Source organism: Anastrepha ludens, chromosome 2, assembly GCF_028408465.1.
Source record: "Anastrepha ludens isolate Willacy chromosome 2, idAnaLude1.1, whole genome shotgun sequence".
Taxonomy (NCBI): Eukaryota; Metazoa; Arthropoda; class Insecta; order Diptera; family Tephritidae; genus Anastrepha; species Anastrepha ludens.
In genome coordinates, this window is record NC_071498.1 from 34656021 (window position 1) to 34680351 (window position 24331).

General features: G+C 38.7%; 1 long non-coding RNA gene across 2 annotated transcripts; it reads left to right on the forward strand.

Annotated features, from left to right (window-relative positions):
- The first annotated feature begins 12560 nt into the window (after window positions 1–12560).
- On the forward strand, window positions 12561–20334 carry LOC128868340 (uncharacterized). Of its 2 annotated transcripts, none has more exons than XR_008455101.1 (3): window positions 12561–12853; window positions 13489–13564; window positions 18887–20334. It is a non-coding gene; the product is annotated as an uncharacterized LOC128868340 (long non-coding RNA). The 2 variants fall into 2 exon arrangements; XR_008455097.1 differs by having other exon boundaries at window positions 12564–12853; window positions 18815–20334.
- The last annotated feature ends 3997 nt before the right edge of the window (window positions 20335–24331 follow it).

The following is a 24331-nucleotide window of genomic DNA, read 5'->3' on the forward strand; positions in this document are numbered from 1 at the left end:
TGCGTGAACGCATGAAACGGGCGTGAAAAAAATGCCTGGAATTTTGGAAAAAAAACATGGCTTTTGAATCATGATAATGCTCCTGCTCACTCATCTTTGCTTGTGAGAGATTACTTGGCTAAAAACAACACCGTTACCATTCCTCAGCTACCGTATGCACCAGATTTGGTCTCCTGAAACTTTTTCCTGTTCCCAAGATTGAAGAGACCCATGAAATGACGGCATTTTGCGACGATTGTGAAAATAAAAACGGAATCGCTGAGAGAGCTCAAGGACATATCAAAAAGTGCATATCAGAACTGCTTCGAAAATTGGAAAAAACGTTGGAAGGAGATAAAATAGAAATTGATGAATAAATTATTATTTTTTGAGAAAACATACCTCGTATATATGGAACTCGTAAAAAGAGGTCAAGGTTGTCAAATATTTCTAAATAATAAAATATTTAAATAAAAATAAAAAAAACTATGTAAGCTGTATGACCGTATGGATATTGAACAATCAAACACCTCGTGTTACGCACTGGCTCTATACTTCTGTAGTTAGGCCAATCTTAATGTATGGAATACTTGAATGGTGGCCATCTACTCTTAAGGCGAGTAACGCTAAAATCATGAGTAAGGTCCAAAGAACAGCACTTTTATGCATCTCTGGCGCTTTAAGGGCTACCCCAAACAAAGCGATGGAAGTGTTAATCAATTTACCTGCCCTAAATCTGGTAGGGAAACACGTGGCCGTCGCCTCGGCCCTCAGACTCAAATGTATGGCGCTATGGAAGACCGGTGGTTTGGCCACGCTTCTATTTTGCACTCTCTGAATAGTCACAAACAAAAAATAGCGTACTGTATCCCTAGACTCACCTTTGAAAAGCGAGTATACCGTCAAGAAGGGAGTCACAGACATCAAGCCCATGGTGAAGGGTCTGATTAAATTTGTATACTGGTGGTTTCATGCTAGACGATAAAGTTAGCTATGGAGTTTTCTCGAAGGAATTAGGACTGCACTATCCGTTCGACTACCAAACTACTGCAACGTATATCGGGCAGAGGTTCTAGCTATAAAAGAAGTGACTACATATCTAAATACGCACGCCGTAACAAAAACGACTATAAATATATTTTCGGATAGCCAGGCGGCCATCAAATCAATGAATGCGGCTTTACTAAGATCGAAGATTGCACAGGAATGCCGGGCGGCTCTAAATGATATTAGTAACGTTTTCAAAGTCAGCCTTATTTGGGCTCCGGGGCATAGAGATATTGAGGGAAACTGTAAAGCTGATGAGCTAGCCAGAAAAGGAACTGCTCTTTAACTGTTCAGTGATAAAAGTACCATTGGAATACCCATGGTCACGAGTAATAATAAAAAACCACATTATCCAAGAGGCCAATAGGTCATGGAGAAATGAAGACACGTGTCTAACAGCTAGGCTACTATGGCCGCAAATCAACAAGAAAAGAACAAAGAAATTGCTTAGTCTCTCAAGAGACAATATCTCGAAGGTCATGGCTTGTTTAACCGGCCACTGGCTATTTGGAAGGCATTGCTTGAGACTAGGAGTTTTCTCCCATGAATATTGCAGAAGTTGCAGAGATGAGGAAGAGGATGAAACAGTCGATCACTTCCTTTGCAATTGTTCAGCTCTAGTTAAAATCAGAGCAGGTTGTCTAGGTAAATACTTTTTTAATTCTCTTACAGAGCTGTCTGGCGTGGGGTTGGGATCAATACTACGTTTCATAAGAGCCACAAAATAGTTCCACGAAGGAAGGTAAATGGGGTTCCCGTGTAGCACAGTGGTATCACAACGGACCTGTAAGGTCTAAGTGAGTTGGTCGTGCAGACCGACTACCACCATAACCTAACCTAACCTAACCTATCGCGCCAATTAAGAAGAAGAGAATTAATTTTATACACAAGCCAAGCCACAGGTGCAAGTGAGTTTTTATATTTTTTTAATCCAAAGTAGTTAACATTTATTTTGTTATGATTGTTATAAACAGTATATAATTGTATGTGTGTGTGTGGTCCCATAGACCATAATCACCACTTAAAGGTTAAGATGACATAAATTGCTAAATTTTACTACATTTTAATTTAATTTTGACGAAAAAAGTGAAACTACTGTATAGAAAAGGTTTTATGAAATACGAATTTGTTTGAAAAATAATTTTTCATTTTCCTATCCCGGTTTGGCTGAATGTTGCAATAGTAAAATGTGTATAGTGTTCTAAATTCTTAAAGAAATCTTAAAAACAATTGCTTTAAATTAGTAAAAAAGTGTTTTGAATAGTTTTTATATTTGGCTGTTAATTTGTACTTTTTTCCATTTTTCAAATTTGAATTCTTTGTATCAAATACTTAAATGGGTTTTAATGTTTAAATATATAAATTAATTAATTAACGAGTTTTCATTATTTCCTATACCGAAAGAGTTTTTGTTAATTTTTTCTTCCCGCGGCGAATCCTCAGATCACCGCAATTTTCCGCTACATAAACTTAATGCGATGATCTGCAGTGATTGTCAGCATAAACTTAACAATTAATGTAATATGTATGTATATATGTATGTATGTATGTATGTAAGTAAAAGTGAAGAAGCGGTAGATAGCAAAACAGAAAACGATGCATTCAAAAGTAGGCTGGCTGTCTGAACTTGTAAGTTTTAAGAGAATGTCTCGTTATTAAGTAGCCGTCAGAAACAGTAAAACTCATTAAATTTAATAATAAGAATTATGCAAAAAGTGGAAACAATTTAAAATGACTGCAATTCATTCCTTTTTCGGAAAGAGTGATGGTATTCTCTAAAAAAAATAAAAACTGATAGTCATCATTCTTCCAGCGCTGTAATGCCTTGATGCGCAGGAAATATTTTATTTCCTTGTACAGACAATACCAGCGGCAAGACTATACCATCTTACTGAGTTTTTAAGATCTGTAGTAAAAAATATATGCAAATACATCAATTAGTAGAAAGTAATCTGTAATCGATTTGCGGATATTAAATAACGAGACTGACGCCACTCTTCAATTGGCAATTGTAGGTTCTGAAATTCGTCTTAGTAGCATTTCTAGTCTTGGGCGGACAATAGGCTTTCCGCTCTCACTTCCTTTTATACGAGATGGGCTACTTCCTCTCTTTTGCTGTTTTCTCTAACAATTATTCTAAAACTCCTTATCGAAGTGTTTTAATTAAATAATAGAGTTTATTCAAATGGCTTATTGCATAAATTATATAATTAGCAAAATATATGTTTACATTCCTCTTCTGGGAAGGTAAGTGATAAGAAGTACGCTTGAATTTTGTTTGGGAAGGGGAGTATAAAAATGTCAAAAACATTTCAATTGATACTGGCGCACCAATGATATGTGGGGCATATTCCCGATAAAACAAACGTCTCCTCTTCGGTTAACTTCCACTCCGGGACTGCATTTGCACTATATCGAGGGTGAGCCGTGATTGTGTCTATCAATCACAAAAGAAACCTTCGTCCTGGCTCTCTATCTATTACATATGGATGTTATACGTTGCCGATAGTCTCCATTGAATTTGAAGAGGTCGAGCCAAGGAGCACCAGGAGATTTGGTGGCTCCTAAAACACTCAGGCTAAAAAGCTCATTGTATTTAAAGCTCTGGAAAGGGGGTAGATAGTCAAGGAGGGAGGGAGAAAAGTATCAGAGAAAGAGATAGGAAAGAATAGAGACAGAGATAGAGATAGTTAGTCCTGTGAGAATTTTCCAGATTCTTTGGCAAATCTGTAAATATCCTCCAGTTTTAGAGAACGAATATTACTCATTCCCATGACATCGGAACCCAATAACCGTAGTCGCGCTCTAGCAAAGGCAGGACACTCACAGAGAAAGTGCTCAGTGCTATCCGCCTCCTCCAAGCATGACAGGCATACCGGGTCCTCAATGATTCCAATGGTGGTCATATGCTGACCCCATGGGTTGTGTCCTGTAATGATGCCGACCATCAACCGAATGTCTTTCCTTCTAAGTTTTAGTAGAAAGTTTGACAGTTTTCTGTTCGGACTTGTCACAAAACACTTTGCAGTTCTGCAGCGTTCTAGACCGGACCATCGCTCTTTATGTAGATTGCCTACATAATCGTTGATCCAATTCTTGATTCCTGCGGGACTGATTCCGATTATTGGCTCTGGCCCCTGTGGGGGCACCGCTGATCCACGGTTGGCTAATTCGGTGGCAATTTCGTTTCCTTGAACACCGGAGTGTCCCGGAACCCATATAAGTACAAGCCTGTTTTGTCTTGCGACAGAATTAAGCTTCTTCTTACATTCTTGAACAATCTTCGAGGTTTGCTTCGCGTTCTCCAGGGCCTTCAATGCAGCCTGACTGTCACTGAAGACTCCAATCTGTTTCCCGCTCCATCTCCTCTTGATTATCCATTCGGCTACTTTTAGGATGGCAAAAACTTCTGTTTGGAAAACAGTTGCCATTCCCCCCATAGCATAGTGATACTTATTACTATCGTTTAAGTACCATCCGGCTCCAGACCCTATTTCAGTCTTGGACCCATCGGTTAAGAAAATATCCGTCAAACCTCCCCGCATGCATTCTGGATTGCTCCATTGCTCACGCAATGGAAATCTGACATCAAATTTCCTTCCGAATGAAACTGTGGGTATCAGGTCATCTTTAGGTGCCAAAAACAGTGGATACTGCTCCGACAGCAACTTAAAGATTTCTCTGTGTCCCGAAGTTCCATCTTCGTGCCAGAAACCATATTTATGGAGTCTACACATTGCTTTTATTGCTTCCTGTTGTATCTTAAGATCCAGGGGGAGCAAATTAAGCATAGCATTTAGGGCATCACCAGAGGTTGTACTCATGGCACCCGTGATGCATAAACATACACTTCTTTGCAGCCTGTATAGTTCCCGGATTGTGGACTTAACCATGCTCCGTCGCCACCAGACCACAGAAGCGTAAGTGATGATTGGTCTGATAAGTGCCGTGTATATCCATAGGACCACAGCAGGTTTCAGACCCCAAGTTTTGCCAAAGGCTCTACGGCATTGCTGCAAAATCTTCAATGCACGATTCACCTTCAGTGAAACGTGTGTCTCTCAGGTCAGCTTCTTATCCAAGATTACTCCTAGATATTTAACTTCGTTGGAAAGACCAAGTGTCACACCTTTCAGTGTTGGAAGACTGAGTCCATCCAATTTCCGTTTTCTCGTAAACAAGACTATGGTTGTTTTGTTCGGATTAACGGAAAGACCTTGTCTCATGCACCAGTCATCGATTTTGTCAAGAATCCTCTGCACTTTCGTGCAAAGCCTCCTTAAGGATTTATCCGATGTTAGCGCACAGACGTCGTCCGCATATGCTTGGACGTGAAAGCCGAGTTCCTGCATCTCCGCTAATAGGGAGTCTACGACGAAGCACCACAGCAGCGGAGAAAGAACACCCCCTTGGGGACATCCTTGCTTGGCCCTGACTGTGATTTGCTCGTCGTCGCTCCCACCAGCGGTTAACAGCCTCTCAGAGAGCATGGAGTATATCCATTTTATAATGGCTTGATTAACTCCGTGTCGTTCGGCAGAAGAACATATCGAGCCGAAAGTGGCATTATCAAAAGCCCCCTCAATGTCCACGAACACGTCCATTGTGTATTCGTCAGCTTCCATCCCAGCTTCAATCTTGCTAACAAGATCGTGTAAGGCTGATTCACATGATTTTCCACTCTGGTAAGCGTGTTGATTTCTGCTAAGTGGACTTCTCGGCAATACCCCCACTCGAATATGTTTCTCCACCACTCGTTCCAGACTTTTCAACATGAACGATGTCAAACTGATTGGTCTAAAACTTTTTGCTAGAGAATAGTCATATTTTCCTGGTTTTGGAATAAATACTACTCTTACGCGTCGCCATTGGGATGGTATATAACCAAATGCAAGACAGGCTGTGAAGATCCTTTTCAGGGCCTCAATCAGCCTGTCTCCTCCTTTTTTAAGCATTACTGGATATATTCCGTCAGGTCCAGGGGACTTAAAGTTGTCAAAGGAAGATAAGGAAAACCTTATCGATTCCCTTGTCACTATCCGACTAGCAATATACCAGCTGTACCTAGAGGTTCCACCGTTGCCACCGTCATTGTTCATGCCACTCAGCTTCAGAGAGAGTTCTACTACCCGGAAAATGGGTTTCGAGTAGAGCATTAAACGTTTCCGATTTGGAAATGGTGTATGAACCATCAGGTTTTCGAATGGAATCCAGCCTTACTGAGCGGTGTAAATGAAGGACCTTACAAAGTATCGCTGTTTCCCTCATTTCTTCGACGTTACTGCAGAAATTTCTATAGGATTCAAGTTTGGCTTGCCGTACTTTTTTCTTATATTCTCTCTGTGTAAGTCGATGATTGGCCCAGTCCTCTTCTGTTTTGGTCTTCAAGGCCTTATTAAGAAGTTTCCTGGACCGTACACGAAGCTTCGACAGTTTAGTGTGCCACCAAGGAACCGCTTTCCCCTGTCTGCTTTGCCTGAGTGGACACAGTTCCTCAAAGCAATTGATTAAAGTACCTTCTAATTTCTTAGTAGCAATTTCAATCATTTCTGCTGATTTGAGTTTTTTCAGGTTTGGTAATCGCTCTGTTACAAGCTCACCATACCTGTCCCAGTCCACATTTCGAGGATTCCTACCGGAAGGTATTGATATTGTGTCAATTCCCAGTCGGAATTCGATAAGACGATGATCAGAAAGAGAGTCCTCTTCCAAAACTCGCCATCGGTTGATTTGATTTCCAACTGACCTATTGGTAAGTGTTAAATCAATCACCTCTTGTCTCCTTCTGGTAACAAAAGTTGGTTTGTTACCAGTGTTTTGGATGACCAAATCGGATGACAGGATAAAATCCAGTAACTTGAGACCTCTGGGGTTGCATTTGCTGCTTCCCCACACATTGTTCTGTGAATTTGCGTCACAGCCCACTATTAGCCCCAGATTATTGGATTCCGCGTACTTGACCACTTCTCTTAGCTCCCTCGAAGGAGGTGGCTGTAAAGAGTCGTAGGGTAGGTAGGCCGAAACTATGATAGCTTCGACACTGTTCCCACTTTTCAAGTACTTTATTTTTGTAGCAACGATATCTCTGGAGCATAGCTCTTTAGCATCGTGTGTTCGATCAACCTCGGCATGATAATACATGCTCGCGGTCTCACATTCCCTTCACAATGAAGTATTTGTCCCCACGACATAGCACTTAGACCACAGATACGCTTGTGACATACCCATGGTTCTTGTATAAGTATTATGTGTGGGTTTGTTTGCAGTTTTGCATGCCTACAGCACAAGAGAGCCGTAGACGCTTTGCTATGCTGCAGATTAATCTGTGTAAATATTACTTCAGTCATGAGACTGAGTATATTTACGCTTTGTCCTCCACCTTATCCTGGACACGGAACTGGATCCGCCCCAGATGTAGGTGAGGACGGCACCCGTACTTCGACTTAAGCACCTTGAGGGACCCAAGATCGATACCCAGTACCAGGTGGGAACCCGCCTCCGAAGTGGTAGCGGATTTCTGCCTGGCGCACGAGTATACTCTCCAGAGAGTCGTGTCAAGATCCTTATTCTGAACACGGATGCGTTTGAGGAGTTCTGCTGAATTACAGGAAGGACCCGGAATCCAGACACTCGCTCGTTCCAGCCTTTCTTTGCTACTCTCAACAAGAATAAACTTGCCGTTTTCGCAGGCTGGAATCTTTGCTATCGCTTTTTCTAGCCATTCTCGGGAAAAAGCATTGGAACAGTCTCCATTACTTTCGCTATGAATCAAGGTAGTAGCCCGGTGTGACGGGTTCAAAAACTCGATTTTTTTCTTTTACATTTTTCGGAAGAAAAACATCTTAAAACTATTTTTAATTATTTTTAAAGTTATAGCTAAAATAAGAGAGTGCGCCGTTGTGTGTATGAAAGCGTGTGACACGCCAGCAGCAGCTGCTCTGAAACTTTAAACGCGTTTTTCTCAAAACCATGTTTTCGAAATTTTGGAGAATCACTGGCTCAAAACTATTCAACCGATTTCGCTAAAAATTTAACCCGTTATTCTAGACACACATATCTAGATCCCGAACCTTTAAAACATCTAATTTTTTTATTAATAAACTATTTAATTTAAACAATTTGTGAAGAAAAAAAATTAGAATTTGAGAACTTTTTTCACAAGTCCGCCATTTTGATTTTGTTTTTTATTTTTATGTATATTTGTGGACCTAAAATAAAGTCTACAGAATAATAATCTCTTTAAATTTTTTATTTCAGATGACTTTGGAATGCTGTGTGTTTCCTTGAACCAACTCATCTTTTTTTAAGGACTCCACTTTGACGTCAAAAATTTTAAACAAATTAATATAAAATTAACTTAAACAATTTTTTTTTATATACTTAAAAACACCAATAAAAACATGTAAAAACTTTAAAACGATCGCATTTTATTTTCTTTTTAAAAAAGATTCATGAAAAAACGTCGAATTTTCGGTCGTTACACCGGACTACTACCTCAAATGGAACTTCGTAAGGGTGCGATAATGTCAAGTACAATACCGTCTTGTCTGCGTTCTTGTCGGCGTTCTTCATCCTGCTCGTGGAGCATGCGCAACACTTGTTTTGAGTTACACATATTGCTTGTTAAATTGGCTTCATTCGAAGATAGTGGCTAACTCCTCACCTTCTCTTGCGAGCCTTGGACAGTGGAAGAGTATGTGCCATGCGTCTTCAAACTCCTCTGGGCAGGTAGGACAGTATGGTGAAGCGGAGAGGCCATGCCTGTGTAGATAATAGTGGAATCAGCCAAGTACGCTCAGCATCTGAGAGAGGAAGTAATTCACTTCTTTGTGTCTTCATTGTAACTACGTAGTCCAGCTGCACTAGCAGCAAGATCCCATCTTCGCTGCAATTCATTAAGTGACGTAATTCGCTGTTCCAACTTTTGGTCGCTCGTTGGTTTTGCACCTTGCCTTAGATAGAGACGGTTTAATTTACGTGCTCGGATATCCAGTGGATTTTTCCGAAATCACGCAAATTGCACCCTCCGATACTGTCCGATAAGCACAGGCTACTCGCAAATAGCTCACCCTATATACCTGCCTGGCCCCTGATAGGTGTGTGTTCTGGGGTGGGGTATGACTAGTGTTACTGAGTAATTCTCGTATTCGAGCCCTTCATTTAAGTAGCCAGGTGGGTACAGTACAGTGGGTATACAATTAAATTACAATATGAACTTGCTTTTCTACCTTTTCAAGATTTTCAAGATTTTTATTGAAAATGCATTCATCAAGCTGCAGTGGCTTGCCAATATTTGTTTCCCGGAGCTGTAAAAACGATTTTGCTATACAAAATTCCATGGAACCATTTCCATAGCTACATTCTGAAACTTTAGACTTAAACGTATTTTTTTCAGGGACCTAGGTGCAGCCCCAAATATTTGAAAGCTTATTACAACACTGAGGCCTTATGCTTGGGCAAAAAACGAAAAATAAAAAATTAATCTCGGTTTTACTGAGCAATCCGCCAGAACAATGTTCAACACTTTATAAAACAGCAAAGAAGTTGGTGTTCGAGCGGGGTACTTTCTCGCGCCTGACAAATGTTTAGTCTGCTGGTGTTGATTCTGGATACTAACCATAGGACGTTTAACCTTTAATTAAGTTACGCGGGTTTCACGATGTGGCTGAAGCTCTTCATGGGTGGTGGTTGAACCGGAATTTAGGAAGGTGAATGTAATTAATTGCCTGTCTAAAACTGTCTGGTCCAGTACTTGTAGTTGTGTTCTATCAGAGTAGTTGAAGAGATGCCTTTTGACTTTCCTGGGAGATGGCTCAGCGTGCAACAAGGGCTAGCAAGGGTGAGTTCTATAACCAGGAGCCCAGTTGTCTCACTATGAAAATGTTGTAAAGTGTGATAAAATCCCTCCACAAAGCAGTCGACAACCTCCATTACGACCTTAATGAAATTCTGAACATCTCTTATCGAGATAGCTAGGTATTTTCACCTAAAGGCAATATGGCTTCCTGGCCATTGTGACATTGAGGGTAACTGCAGAGCCGATCAACTAGCGAGACTCGGCACTGAATTGACCAGCGAGTACATGGATAATGATATAGGCATACTCTTACCAACATTTGAGCCTCTTATCTTTGAGAAAATTGTATGAGCAGCGAATGAAAGATGACTTAGTGAAACCACATGTAGAACCGCCCGACTCTCAATGCCAAACACACAGAATCTCTAATAAGCCGAAAAAGCACTGATTTCAGTTATAATGAGCCACTGCCAAATAGGCAGGCACGCCCATAGGATGGGTGTGCAAACACATGACTTCCATCCAGATGTAGATTTACCATTTTAGGTCGAAATTTTTTAATGATTTGAAAGATCTCTGTACTCTGAAAATTAGGGTTTTCCAAAATATTTGGAGAGTACACACTGGATTTAGGAGAAAAGTTTTGCCTCGGCATTACAATGAGCTATGAGCTTGAGTGCGTCCCACATGGTCTCGAAATATGAGTGACGTGTGTCGATCATACAAATATTACGCGGACCACCTCATCGGTCCTAGCGGGGGGGGGGTCCTGAATACAAAATCATTTAGTCTGCGAATTCGCTTCTACTGCAATCTGCATTGCAATGATATTTACAAAACACAAATTATTGAAAAATATTCCAAAAAAATCCCTGCAAACCACCTCGTCGTTAATCTTAATCAGTTTAAACCGCTTTAAACAGCACGGAAAGAAAATGTCTGAAAGCCGGCTATGTTAAATGATGTTAAGCAGTAACAGTAGCTGTGCCAGAATTGTAAAGGACATTTGGTACGAAACGCGCCTTCAGTTAGGTAGCTCTTTAGCGTGTTACGTCGTTAATCTAACGATTAATCTGTAAAGATTATTCAATTTGTAAAACCAAAGCGCTTAGGTACAATGTTTCATAAGAGTGGCGGCGTTACAACTAAACTCGTGTCTCGGTCCCACATCGCAGTTGGCATTTATAATTTCGAAGCTGTATAGCACTTCGAGGAGACAGCTTTACCAGTGTTAATCACCTTAATAGCTGTATGGTCGGTGCATACCTCTTTCAATATATCCTGTTGCTCCACAAAATAGAGCGACCTCCGAACGGCAGATGTCTTTTTTTAAGAGGAGCTTTTTCCTGAGAGATATACACCCATCTGTCGTGGGGTTACTACTATTAGAAAATATCTTTTCTAACATTTGAAGTTTTATGCCCAGTGGATTTCGAACTCCAGCCCTACCGAGTGGTAGTTACGCAAGCCCATTTGACTACAGCGGCTGTTGTGCCAGTAATAATATTGGTTTGGTGCTGGGGAATTTGAAGACAATAAGAAAATTAAGAAATTAGACGGTGTCAGAGTTCAGAAAGCAATTTTATTTGTCGATCACCTCAATGGGCGTTCATACCAGAAATTCATCTATAGGAATTCCTACAATCACTGAATAGTGCTAATGTATCACTCCAACCTTACTTGCCTGGGTGCCTGGTTGCATTCCAAAGGAAACTTCACTGAAAGTGAACGGAAATTGTTGAAGAAGTGCTTCCTGGTTAATGATAATCAAAAAAATGGCTTCTTCCGTGAACTTCAGTACGCGGAATCATTACGCATTGTCAGAAAAATAAGAGTTTTTTCTCTGCTTTTATGCGTAAACATGTTCGACAATAACAATAAATTGAAAAAGGTCTTGGCTTACTTGGTGCAGTTTATGCCGAAGGAAAACCTGTCCGGCGTGCTTTGTTAAACTCTGTCAAGATCGTTTAGCGGTTTCGTTTTTTTTTTTCACCAAGAGCCCGACGTGAAAAAAGGTAATAGAATGCCGAAGGTTTAATTTTCAATGTCAATTGATCCTTGCACAAATTTGAAGAGCAGAAAAATTTACCTTTAAAGTCCAAGTGGAATACAAATTTCTTCCAAATGCTTATAAAATAAAATTACCTTTTAAACGTTTCGGTTACTGCGCCTTGACAGCCAATACACACATATACATTTTTATATATAGTATATATGTGTAAGTATTTCATTAGTACGAGCGCTATTACAAAAGCCACAATAGCCAAACGAACGTGTTTAACCCCAAAATGTTTTATTATTTAAGAGATTTGGAAAAATTTTAAACGTTTGCAGATAAAATCTGTGGAACGTGAGATGATGTGACAACAAAAATACACATCAATTACAATGCAATAATATGAATAACAAGAACAACATTACTAATAATATCTTCAGTAACCAAAACACCAACAATAAACGTACTTTGTAAAAGTTTGTAAACGAAACAAGTAGACAAACGATACACCTGCCAACGACACGAAATACGCAAACGAAGAAAAAAAAGTAGAATCGTGCGACTCTGTTAGCGGCTAATAATTAGCAGTGTTTATTAATAGCTGTTGCACCGCTGCAGCAGAGGACAATATCTGTAACCGACGCCTACGGCAACAGTAACAGCAACGGAGCAGGCGTACAAGCAAACGATATCAGTAACAGTAACAGTAACAGCCACAGCGAACAGCCGAACCACAAGCACCGATCTTCAAACAATCCTAATCCGTCTAAACGAAGTTGCTCATCCGCACAGACGTAGCTTATTAGCTGTGCGCATTGCGTCGGTGCTGTTGTTGACTTTTGCGCAGCGCAGCCAAGCTTGACGACTGAGGCTGCGTCAACGTCTGCAGTTGCTGCTGGTGCTGTAGCTTTATACTCGTTCAGGTGTTGCTAACTGACGGTCAGACCGCTGCTGCAGGTGTTGTGGTCGTTGCTAACATAAGCAAAGTTGAGTCTCTTTTTGGCTGCGCTGCAGTAAGGTTCTGAAATTTTCTGGTGATTATTAAGCAAAATTTAAAAAATAGCAAATAGTGAAAAGTAAAAAACAAAAAAAAAACTGTTATAATACATTTCACACTTCACAACGAAAAAAATACCTCTATAATTGTCTGTGCGTATAACGCAACGAGAAATTGTGCGCGCTGCCTGTTCGAACGAGTCAAAGTGTTTCCTACGCAATTTTCCCAATTTATTTGGTTTCAATGCAACGCGTGTTTGGCGAATTTCTCAAATTATTTTTCTCAATATTTACTACATTTTATGTTGATTTCCGTGCATACATGTGACTTTTCGTGCGTTGCAATTCAGTTTTCAAATCCGTTGCAGCTGGCAATTTTCTCACCATTTTCACTTTCGGATTAAGGTTTTTAAAAACTCCGTATATGTGCGCGCGCGCATAAGTTTTCGTTAGAGTGCGTGTGTGTGTACAGGTGTTTGTGTTTTTAACAATATTTTTAACTCAACATTTTACTTTTTTTCCTAGTTTGCTATTGACTGAAGCAATTTGTAACATTTTCGTTTGTTCGTGTTGTTGTTTAGTGCCTGCTTCTTCTTTTTAACATTGTCGTGTTTCTTGTTTGTGTCTTTTCAATTACGAGTTTATAATTATTTCTTTTCATTACATCACTCAGCTCCAACGACTTAAAGTGGAATAGAAATTTTTGCATTGACTCTAAAAATATTAAAAACTAAAAATCATTTTTCAAGGTAAGAAATAATAAAAATTGTTTTCATATGGGAATCTGAAACACATTTATGCATTGTGATTATTTCGACAAATTTTAGTATCAAAAAAATTTGGAATCGGTAAAGCGAGTAATATCGAGTTTTTCAAATAAGGAAAAGGAACAAAATTTTATGGTTATTTTAAGAATGTTAGTATAATTTTTATTTAAAAAAAAGAACTACAATTTAAATGTCTGAAGTTATGAATATGACATTATAAGTGAAATCGTATATGGACACGTGTGTGGCATAGCTCTTACATCGGACGACAAGTTAAATGTATCATACGACTTTCATTAGTTAAATGTATCATATTAATACCATAGGTAGTTAAAAAAATTCAGATTATTTTCGAATAAGAAGTGCAACTATATTTGTATGTGTGTGTGCTTAAAACCAACTTTACTTTCATCGAATCAGTTTGGGAATGCGATTATCAATGTATAATAATATATTAATATTAATAATTAAACTAACAACATTCCGTAAGGCTCATATAAGTAAAGTGTTAGTTTACATACTGTTATTTAACATAACTAAGCAAAACTGTTCACGTATCGAAGATACACTTACTAGTGGTAGTAGTAGTAGTATTAGAAGTAGTAGTAGTAGCAGCACTATGGACAGAAATTAGATGTTTTGCTCACATTCGCAGATCATTTAATAATTCTGAAAGTTGGGAGTGACTCCTCGTGAATTTAGTTTTTTTTCGTTGCGTTCGAGCGTTTTAAAAAATATCTTTCACGTTGATTGCAGCGACAGGTTTTGGCTTTTGAACAAGATTGTTTTCCTTTTTTATTTTTATCATATTAACGCTTATTTATAGCTTTACTATTGCTAACTTTGCTTATTCTCTAGAATACAATATGACTGTTGTGTTGACTGTTGACAATATTTATTGCTCAACACTTAAAGTAGGTTTGGGTTACTATTAATTATTACATTAAACTGTCTCCAAATACATTTGCGAAATTTCTTGTTTACCAAGGTCGCACTACTTTACAGATGGGATACTTTTAAGCAAATTTGTCATCTCAAAATAAGCATCTAAAATTAAATGAGTTTCTGTAAATACATTGCATTTCTGTCTCAGTAGTCCTCAGCTTGAAAATTAAAATAGCAATCACGCCAACCTGATGCATAGAATAGATTTAGATTTTCAAGCGTTCGCCTATATATGCGAAATTTTATTGGAAGTGAATGTTTTTTTAGATAAGTTTTATACATAAATCATTAGTCCCACCTAAGCATGACTCTTTTCAATTTATTAAATTCAGTCAGCGGTCACTTTCTCACTCTATCACATACATATATGGCGAGAGCTAAATAAAAGGTGGCGGGAAATTAGTAATGAAAATTTCTTTTGAATAACTTTTTTTTTTAAATACAAAAAAAAATGCTTGGGGTGATGCGAATTTTTATTTTGACCTTTACGCGCTACGCAGCTTTTTTGTTTGCGTACTGCAGCTGTTTCGTTCATAAGTGTCAAATATGATTGCCGTACGAAGGCATTTGCAAAAAATAAAAAAAATCTTCCGTTAAGGTGATTAATTTTGCGCCACCTTGTATATGAGTTTTTCACTCAGATACTTTTACATTTGTTTTGATTTAAATATTTCAAACCAATGCTCACACTATAACTTCTGTGTATTTTACATCTCGTTTTGTCGATATTTAAAAAATGTTACCTACGCTAGCAAAATGTTAGTTATCGCTGATCAATCCATTCTGAATGTCGAACGATTTGTTTAATTAACGGATTAACACCTCATAAGTTATTAGTACCCTTCGATGCATTGCTTTCATAGATTTTCAAGGCACGTTAGTGAGTGTACTATTTAAGTGATTTTATATTTTTGTTTAATATATTCATTAGATGAAAAATTTCACATAGTCATACATACGTAAATATGTATGTATATATATGTATATGGTAAATAAAGTATTATTGTGGGTGTGTACTTAAACTTGAAATATTTCATGTCAATTGGCAAGTGATGAAGTGACTTTGACTAAATGAATTTGTTTGTGTTGGCTTGAGTATTTTTGTTTAAGGCTGGACCACGTGCTAAATTCTCTAAATTTTGCTTACACTCACACAGAAGATAAATAACGGAAACTTTCAATATGCTCGTGGTAAAGTGCATTGCGCTCGTAAGTTGTGAAAAAATAAAAATTTCCCATGAGAATTTTATGGTTGCAATTTGGAATGTTGCTGCTGAAAATGTGTGAACAAAGTGTGAGAGAGTGTGAACACAGAAGCAGGTTTGATTAGAAAAATGTACATATTTATTAAAAAAGATATTTAATACACTTACTTATGGCCAAAGAAACTAAAAGTGCATGTGAAAAATACCCTCTAAAAAGGTTAATGTCTAATATTTCCGTACTAATAGCCATTATTACGGGCGATTGGCTCCTTAGTGAAAATACTCATTAGTGAATACGCGTCTAAAATGGTCGTCCTCTATGAAACTTGATTCAGTAACTGCAAATTCGCGGCTCCTCACTATCACTGCGAGTGCCCGATTTTGCCTGACAAAGGACAGCCAATGATGAGACTACTTTTCATGGTAAAATCTAAAGGAGATATCCAAGTGTTTCTTGACTAACCTAAGTAAATCCATCGAAAAATCGATAAGTGTTTTGAAAATTGCCGTGAATTGTGATAACGGTCCATATCAGAGACTCAATCAGAAACCGCACCAAAATAGTGCTTCACGTGTTAACTGGGAGCTAGACTACGATAAGAGATGAAATCAGGGGTTCCAGAAAAAGTGTATCAAAATGGTCACTCACACTTTAATTAAGTTCTATTCTAAGACCCCTGGTGATTCTGCTACTAACCAACTAAAGTAATAAAGATCTTAGAATACCAATTATTAAGTTTTAGGAAGCACTTTTCGGGGGCGAAGGTTAGAGATATGAGAATCCATGACTTCATATCGTAAGATATATGTATTGTATAAGATATATGTATGAGTACTTCTATAATATTTTCTAAATATCAGGTGGTTCTTTTAGCAGCTGTATGGTTTGACGGCCGCTGTAGCCGATTGGGTTGGTGCGTGCCTATCATTCGAAATTCACAGAGAGAACGTAGGTTCGAATCTCGGTGAAACACTAAATTAAGAAAAACATTTTTCTAATAGCGGCCGCCCCTCAGCAGGCAATGGCAAACCTCCGAGTGTATTTCTGCCATGAAAAAGCTCCTCATAAAAATATCTGTCATCTGGAGTCGGCTTGAAACTGTAGGTCCCTCCATTCCTGCAACAACATCAAGACGCACACCACAAAATTGGACGAGGAGCTCGACCAAACACCCAGAAAGGGTGTACGCGCCAATTATATACATATATATTATATATGTATAACTCAAATTCAATTATCTACGCTTTTAAAGAAAATATAAAACATGTTCGTGGAAAAACCATGCAAAACGAAACCGCCTAAAACGAGACACACCGTCCAAAGAAGACAAAGAAAAGTCGAAGACATGTTCATTATAATTGCGTAAAATGAGATAAGGATTGATTTATATTTTGTCTTTTTTTAGTTTTCAAACCATCCCTTGCCTGCAGTAATTCTATAGTTGATGGAATGTGTTTACTTTTCTTTTAAAGAGCTAAATATGTTCAGCGGTTTGTATCTTATCGAATTAGAATCTACCGGAACTTTTTTACTATTGTCCTCTATCCCAATTACTAGAGCTTTTTCAACTGCTTCTATTAAATTATCTTGATGGTATGTGGAAAATTTTGTACTTACAGTAGTTTCCCAGTTGCCTCATTAATTTCATTTGCATTTTCAATTTTTTTCAAACTGATTATGGGGCTTTAATAAAGTCGAAAATCTATTACGAAATACATTTTTTAAACTTAAAATTGCCTTTTTTCATCTGTTATTAGAATTTAATCAGAACAAATGAGTTTAAAGTTCCTGCTTCTTCTTTTTTACGCACAATGCCACCACCTTAATATAATATCATACAATATTTGCGATTGACGTTTGGTAACTTTAAACGAGCTTTTAAAAGAGTTCGTTCCTCAATATGATACTGATAAAGGCAAGGCAAAACTATCAGAATAAGACAAAAAAAAAAGAAGATTCTTTGTTGTGATTTAAAAACCGAGTAAAAGCGAAACCGTGTAATTCGAGTGACGTGCAAATCGAGGGACTAGTGTATACATATCTACATAAACCAGCACCGAGTCTGCAATAGAATTGCATATACATATGCAAAATGTATTCAGCACATTAAAAATAGAATCCGAAAAGGAAATAAAAGGCTTTGTGAGAATTTTAAAGACAAACTTCAATTAAAAAAGGCGGTACAGAAAAATGTTAAAAAAAGGAAAAGAGACAGTGAGCAGTAGCAATTTAGTCCGCTATAACAAGTACATGCTGAAAGCTGGTAAGAAATCAACCAGAAGGCTCTGAAAAGAGGGTTTCAGAAGTGAGAACTACGTTTTCGCAATTTTAGGCTCATGAATGTAGGGTAGCTGAGAACATTGCTTTGAGATGGTTGAAATTATTTTGAGTTTTTTTTTTGGTAAGGAAGTTGAAATCAACAGAAACATTATCAAAGGTGTCATTACACCAATGGTACGTGGGATATGCTCCCACTAACACTATAATGTTCCTCCTCCTCCTCGGTTAATTTCCACCCTGGAACCGCGTTAGCTTTCTTCAAGGTGGAGTCACGTTTATGTCTATTGACATAACAAATTTCTGCGTAAAGGTTCTGCTCTTGTGGGCATGTGAAGATTTTACGCCATTAATAGGATCCACACTTTCCACTGAGTTGAAAAGCGGTTGTGGAGGAAATAAGGTATCGGAGAATGTCCAATAGTCCGATACTCACAAGCTATTCTCTTATCTTCTGTTTGATACTGTAGTGAGTGTTTGATTCAAGTGCCTGTATCTATCGTCGTTTTTGGAAGGCAGTTCATCTCCACTGCCAAACTGCTAGCAAAGGTGCTTATAAAACTTAAAAGACAAAAGAATATATAATGCTTTTTATTCTTTGCAAAAATGTCGAATTATGCCATTAAGTAGGTACTAACGTATCAGGTAAAATATGTCCACAAGAACTTCAATAAAAAATAATCTGGCTGACCGTGACACCTAATTAATTACAAAACCAAATTAAATATTTCATACTTTCCTTAGTTAATACTCATTATTTACATATGCTAATAGCATTAAATACTTAATCCGAGTACCTTTCAGCTTCCATTGCGGCTGACGCTGTTGTTGCTGTTGTTGATGTTGATTCTAATTGCATGTCTTCTTGTGGGACAGTGTCGAGTTGAGATTCACAACATTGTGGGGAATTGTGGTTAGAGCGACCTTGGCGCAATAAATGCAGTGCTGTTCAGATACGAGTAAGTACTGGGTACTTTGTCAAACTATTGATTACTTTTTATACACGATTAAAGACAGAGATCCATAGTACCATTACAACAGCAACAACTTAGGGACCCCATTTTTTACTCAAAAGCAGTCCAAAAGATTGGAGAGTATTTTACGCCTGCAGGTGGCAATGCTTCAAGGAGTAGTGAGTCGAATGGGGTAATGCGAAGGCTTATGAATTTTGGGAGCATCCTCTCTCGCTGGGCGGAAAAGTGGGAAAAATATCTTTCGAGTTATATAGCTTCACGATCGGTTCTGATTTTAAGTAAGTTTCGCCGAATTTTAGAATGAGTACTAAACAATAAGTATCGAGAATTCCTTTTTGCGATATTTTAAGAAGCAAATGTATCGAGTGCATGGCGCTGTCGGAGCAACGCTAAATAATTCTCCTGGACCTAAAGTCCGGCTGTGCATGGGTAATGGCGTAAGTATACATACATACCTTGCTGTAGCGTCTTCCACTGCACTATGGAGCGATAGAGTATCAGCACCATATGAAAAAATCATTCCCATAAATTTCAATGTAAAAGTTGAAAAAAAAAAAATTCCCAACATTCAACTTAGTACTGCTAATTTTAATTTTTAACGTCGAATTTGCGATAAGGCTGCATAAATCCAATCTACCAAAAATCTCATTGCACAATATTTGATTTGAGGGAAATAGAGTTTTTTTTTTAATTATTTATTTTATAACATTTAAAAGATATGGGAGAAAGATCTGAGGGCTGCATTAGTAGTTTTATATATTAGCAAAAGAAAAGCAATGCAAAACAAAAAAAAGCAAACAAAAATACATATATAAAATTAAAATAAAAGCTGAAATTAAAAGTAGCAATTAAGAATAATCCAAAAGCTTTAAAAACCTGCTTAAAACTCTTTTGTCACATTCAGCCCGAAGGACGTTAATGAACTACACCAGCGACAAAGTTCAATTTCAAAAATCCATTACCAGCCGGAACTGTTAGAATTGAGACTTCCCAGTGAAATGGGGAAAAGGCGATTCATATACATATATATTCATACATACATGGATTTATAGATTTATGGATGTGTGCATATGTGTGTATTCCTCTTCATTATGCTTTTGCTGCAGCTGCAACGTGCCAAAGTGCTAACAGCTACCAACCATTTCTCAAAACTTTGTATTGCACTTTGTTTCGTTCCTCGAGAGCCATTCATCATCCGACTATACATATGCACATACACTTTGTTGTTGTTCTGTGCGCTATTGTGTATTTCTAAGGTGTCGCTATTGCTGTTGCCGCTGCTGCTGTTTTAGCTATCGCCTGATATCTTGTTTGTATGTAGTGGTACGCTCTATTGCTTTTGTTTTTGTTGTCAAGATTGCGAAATTTTCAAGTGCATTTCGTGGCAAATATTTGTTGGTTACGCCTAATTCGCATTCTAAGCGCGCGAACGCGTCGAACATCCAGAATGATGATTGCAACAGCGAGTAAGCAACGCAGCACCGAGCAGTATAGAGCGGATTGTCACAGAAAATGGATGCACAAATGTTCACACATTTACATTGCTATGTGCGCAGAACAGGGCTATGTGTATGTGTGTGTGTGTCTATGTATATATATCTGCAAAAGGAGATACACAATAGATATGAAATTGCAGCAAGAATAACAAAAACAATAGCTTGACTGTGTACACATAAGCGTGGAGCTTCTCGTCAGGAATGGGGGACGTGCGACAATGGCGTGCGTAGTTTGGTCGTGTGCAGTGGTTGGCTTGACGGCTCAGTTTGGTAGGTTGTAGCCCTCATTGCATACGAATTGCTGCAAATCCCAAATGTCAATTTGCAAGACAGTCGTTTTGGCGCGACGATAGTGACAGTGGCGTTGACGCACAGTCTTTGGCGACCGTTGGTTAGCGACGTTATTGACACTTTGGTGGTTGACATGAGCGTCAATGTGTTTTTTTTTTTGTTTCAAAGTATAATCCAGGTAGGAAATTAATCGATATGAATTATTACCAGCATCATCGCAGATCGCACTATGCTATGGACCAACGCCCAATAGCAAGTGTCCTCTTTAGAAGCTGTCTAACTTAAGGAAAAAGTGTATCCATCCATAAGTTTCCATGTCGAAGGCTGTTGATGTGGAGAGAGGTATTTAGGGGATTTATTCGAATATTCTTCCAAATATTTCTAAGAATACAGTGCACTCTAGCACCGCTTTCCCTTAAACCTTCAAGTCCAGAATATAAACGCTCCGTCGCACAGGATTTAACTATGTCCGTTCGCCAAATCATCGGTCGTGTCACATCTAGATAAACAGATGTATAAGAATTTGAGATACGTACTGCAACCTTAAAATTTATTGTCCACCCTACACTTCATAGTTCCATTTTTATCACCTTTTTGGGATTGAGGGGTACCTTAGAAGTAAAATCTCAGAATGCTCTGGGGTCGTCTTACATAAGCGACGTGACTAATTTGACCGAATGTCTAGTCTGTGAAGATGACTTCTCAGCCTACAGTATCCTTAAATTATTCTTAGAGAGTTAAAAAATTGTTGGAAATCTTGTACCCTCACAGTAACTTATAATTCTCTCAGCAGTCCCCACTTCTTTTCTGAGCTCTTGTTTAGTGATGAATGGTCTAACTACAAACAATGTTTCGAACCCGATTGCGGTAGATGTTGCAGCTCCACATGCTAAGTTGCCTGCTTCGGCGTTTCTCTACATGCATCTATGGCTTGGTACCCAGAAGAGCTGGATTGTATTACTTGCAATTAGGACATTTAATCCTCTCCACATACCAATGAGAACTTTACCACCCCAGGAGGAATGAACGGCTATGAGTGTGGTTCGCATGTTATTTAAGATGACGATTTGACCGCGGGGGTGTTTTCGCGGGGGTGTTTTGTTTAGATGAGTCCCATAAACTTCAAAAATTCTCGGAAGTTTACCAGTCGACACTGATATCTTTTAGCAGCAAAGATGCCAACTCTTGTAAATTCTGGTAGTTTCGAGTTATGCGTGTTCGAATTAGAGGCCTAGTTAAGAATACCTCTTCGTTCGAATTTTATTTCCAATTGCATTTTGAATTTCCTTTCACAACTGAGGCTCGTTTTGATGTCAGCTCTTAAAGGTTAGACTAGACTCTTTCCTTCCAGATCTTTCCCTGACGGAGTCTGTAAGCTTGAATTCTGAATATTTCGTATAGCTTTCGTAATGCCCGCATATGCCAGACATACGAAGGGGGTTTAATAGTTACCCGTGCTAGAAGTGAAGTCAGCATATTTTCAAAATTTTTTTTTTTTTCAACGTAGTCCTCTTTTAGAAAGATACACTTCTTCCAACGATCCGGCCATTTTTTTAACCTCTCCAGAAAATGGGACTTGTCGAACTCTGCAAAAAAACGCTGCTGTCTTGGCGGTGACTTCCTCGTTTGAACTGAATTTATCGAAAAGTCGCAGGCAGCCAGATCACGGGAATATGGGGGGTGCGGCTATTTATAATGCAATTCATGCTGTTTGGCAGCGACAACTCCGAATGAAAGTGCACTGTCTTTTTCGCCAAATGTGGCGGTGTCTCCTTACGGTCCAATAACTAAGTGTAGTATTGTCCAGTGGTCTTTCTTCCTTTATATAAAAAATTCATGAGGGTGAGGCCGTTCAAATACCAAAAAATCGTCGCCATAACCTTTCCGGCCGATGGAACTGTCTTCAACTTCTTTGGAGCAGATTGCTTAGTTTCTGGTGTGTAATGAAGAATCCGAGTTTCATCAACGGTAACAACTCGACGCAGAAATTCTTTCGGATCTCCCTTAAATTGCTCCAAACACTGCTCGAAAGTAGCAGCGGTATCCGCTTGTTGTTGTTTGTGCGGCACCCATCGGGCTGACAATAGCCAACTACCTCTGTTACTCCGCGCACTTTCGTTCGTCCATCAGTGAGAATTATATCCTGGACTTTTTGAATAATTCCCTCGGTAACCTTGTTTGCTCCTCATCAAAAACGGATGTTCGTCCACGTTTGAATTCGTTGAACCAATATCTAGCTATGGCCATAGATGACAAAGCGCCCCCATAGGCCATCCAACTTTGCTTTTATCTCCTCGCATTTTTTCCCACCCAAAAATAAAAAGCGAATTACCGAACGGTACTCCTCTTTTCCATGATAGTGAAAATCACGAAACACGTCTTACTCGAATCGACTGAGAGAGTTTTTCTAAGATAGAAAGTTTGTGGTTTGTTGGCATAGATTCTTAATCAATATCTTTAAAGAAACAGAAAAATGAAGCTCTGAAGTTAGAAATACAAATTTGAACCATAGGCGAGCGCTGAGAGATGCAAACGGCTCTAAAACTACAAGAGGCTGTGCTCAGATGGGATCACATTGAAGTAATGCTGACATATACTCGTATATCTTGTGATTAAGACATAAACTCTGAAGCGAATTCAGAAAAGTACAAAGGATGATCAATTCTTCTTTGCCATTTGTCACTATAGAATAACATAATCATCTACTGAGGCACTACCAGCGTGTGTTTCGTGGAAGACCTGGAAGTTTGAGATACGTGATCCCATGTGCGGGAAGACCTGTTAAATCTAAATTTAGGGCAGCAGTAACATGTTCGTGAACGACTCATAATAATAATGAGCATAGTGATATATGCAATTTTTAGGTTGAGCCACTTCCCCTCATTTGTGAGATGCATATTGGTTTTACTCTATAAACGTAAGTCCGCACAGTTAATGACACCTCCGAATGGCAAATAGTATTTCTGAGAAGGAGTCTCGTGGCAGAAATATGGTCGGGAGTTTGCCATTGCCTGGTATTGGAAAATACTTTCTGATACTTCGCGAACGGCAAACCCCGAACACACTCGATTACGGCGAATCGAATCTATGTTGCTCAATAAATTGATTTCTGTTATTTTAAAACCGAACGTTAGATGCTATTTTTTCTAAAATGAGGCATAGATTCTATATTGGATTCGTAGAAAATGATGTTTTTTTGCAGTAACGATAACTCAAGAGGAGAGAGATATTCTTAGTTTTAGATAGAGATATTCTTAGTTTTAGATATTCAGCCTATATGGTTAAAAAGTTACAGGAAAATCGCAGGAATCTGAATCGCAAGTGAGCTGGCTGGGCAGGGTAGCCGAGAGGTGATTTCTCCGAGCAAACGAGGGTAGGCATTTGCTTGACCTGCCATGGTTGCTCTGGAATATAAGGACCGCAAATTCCGTCACCTTAAATAGGTGGCGAGAGTACCGGTACTCAAGGTCGCGAGATCCTTGTAACCAGATGCATATCATTGGAGCTCGAGGGAGATCCTAAGGCAAACAAAGCCACAACTTTCAACTGCGGTGGTTGTC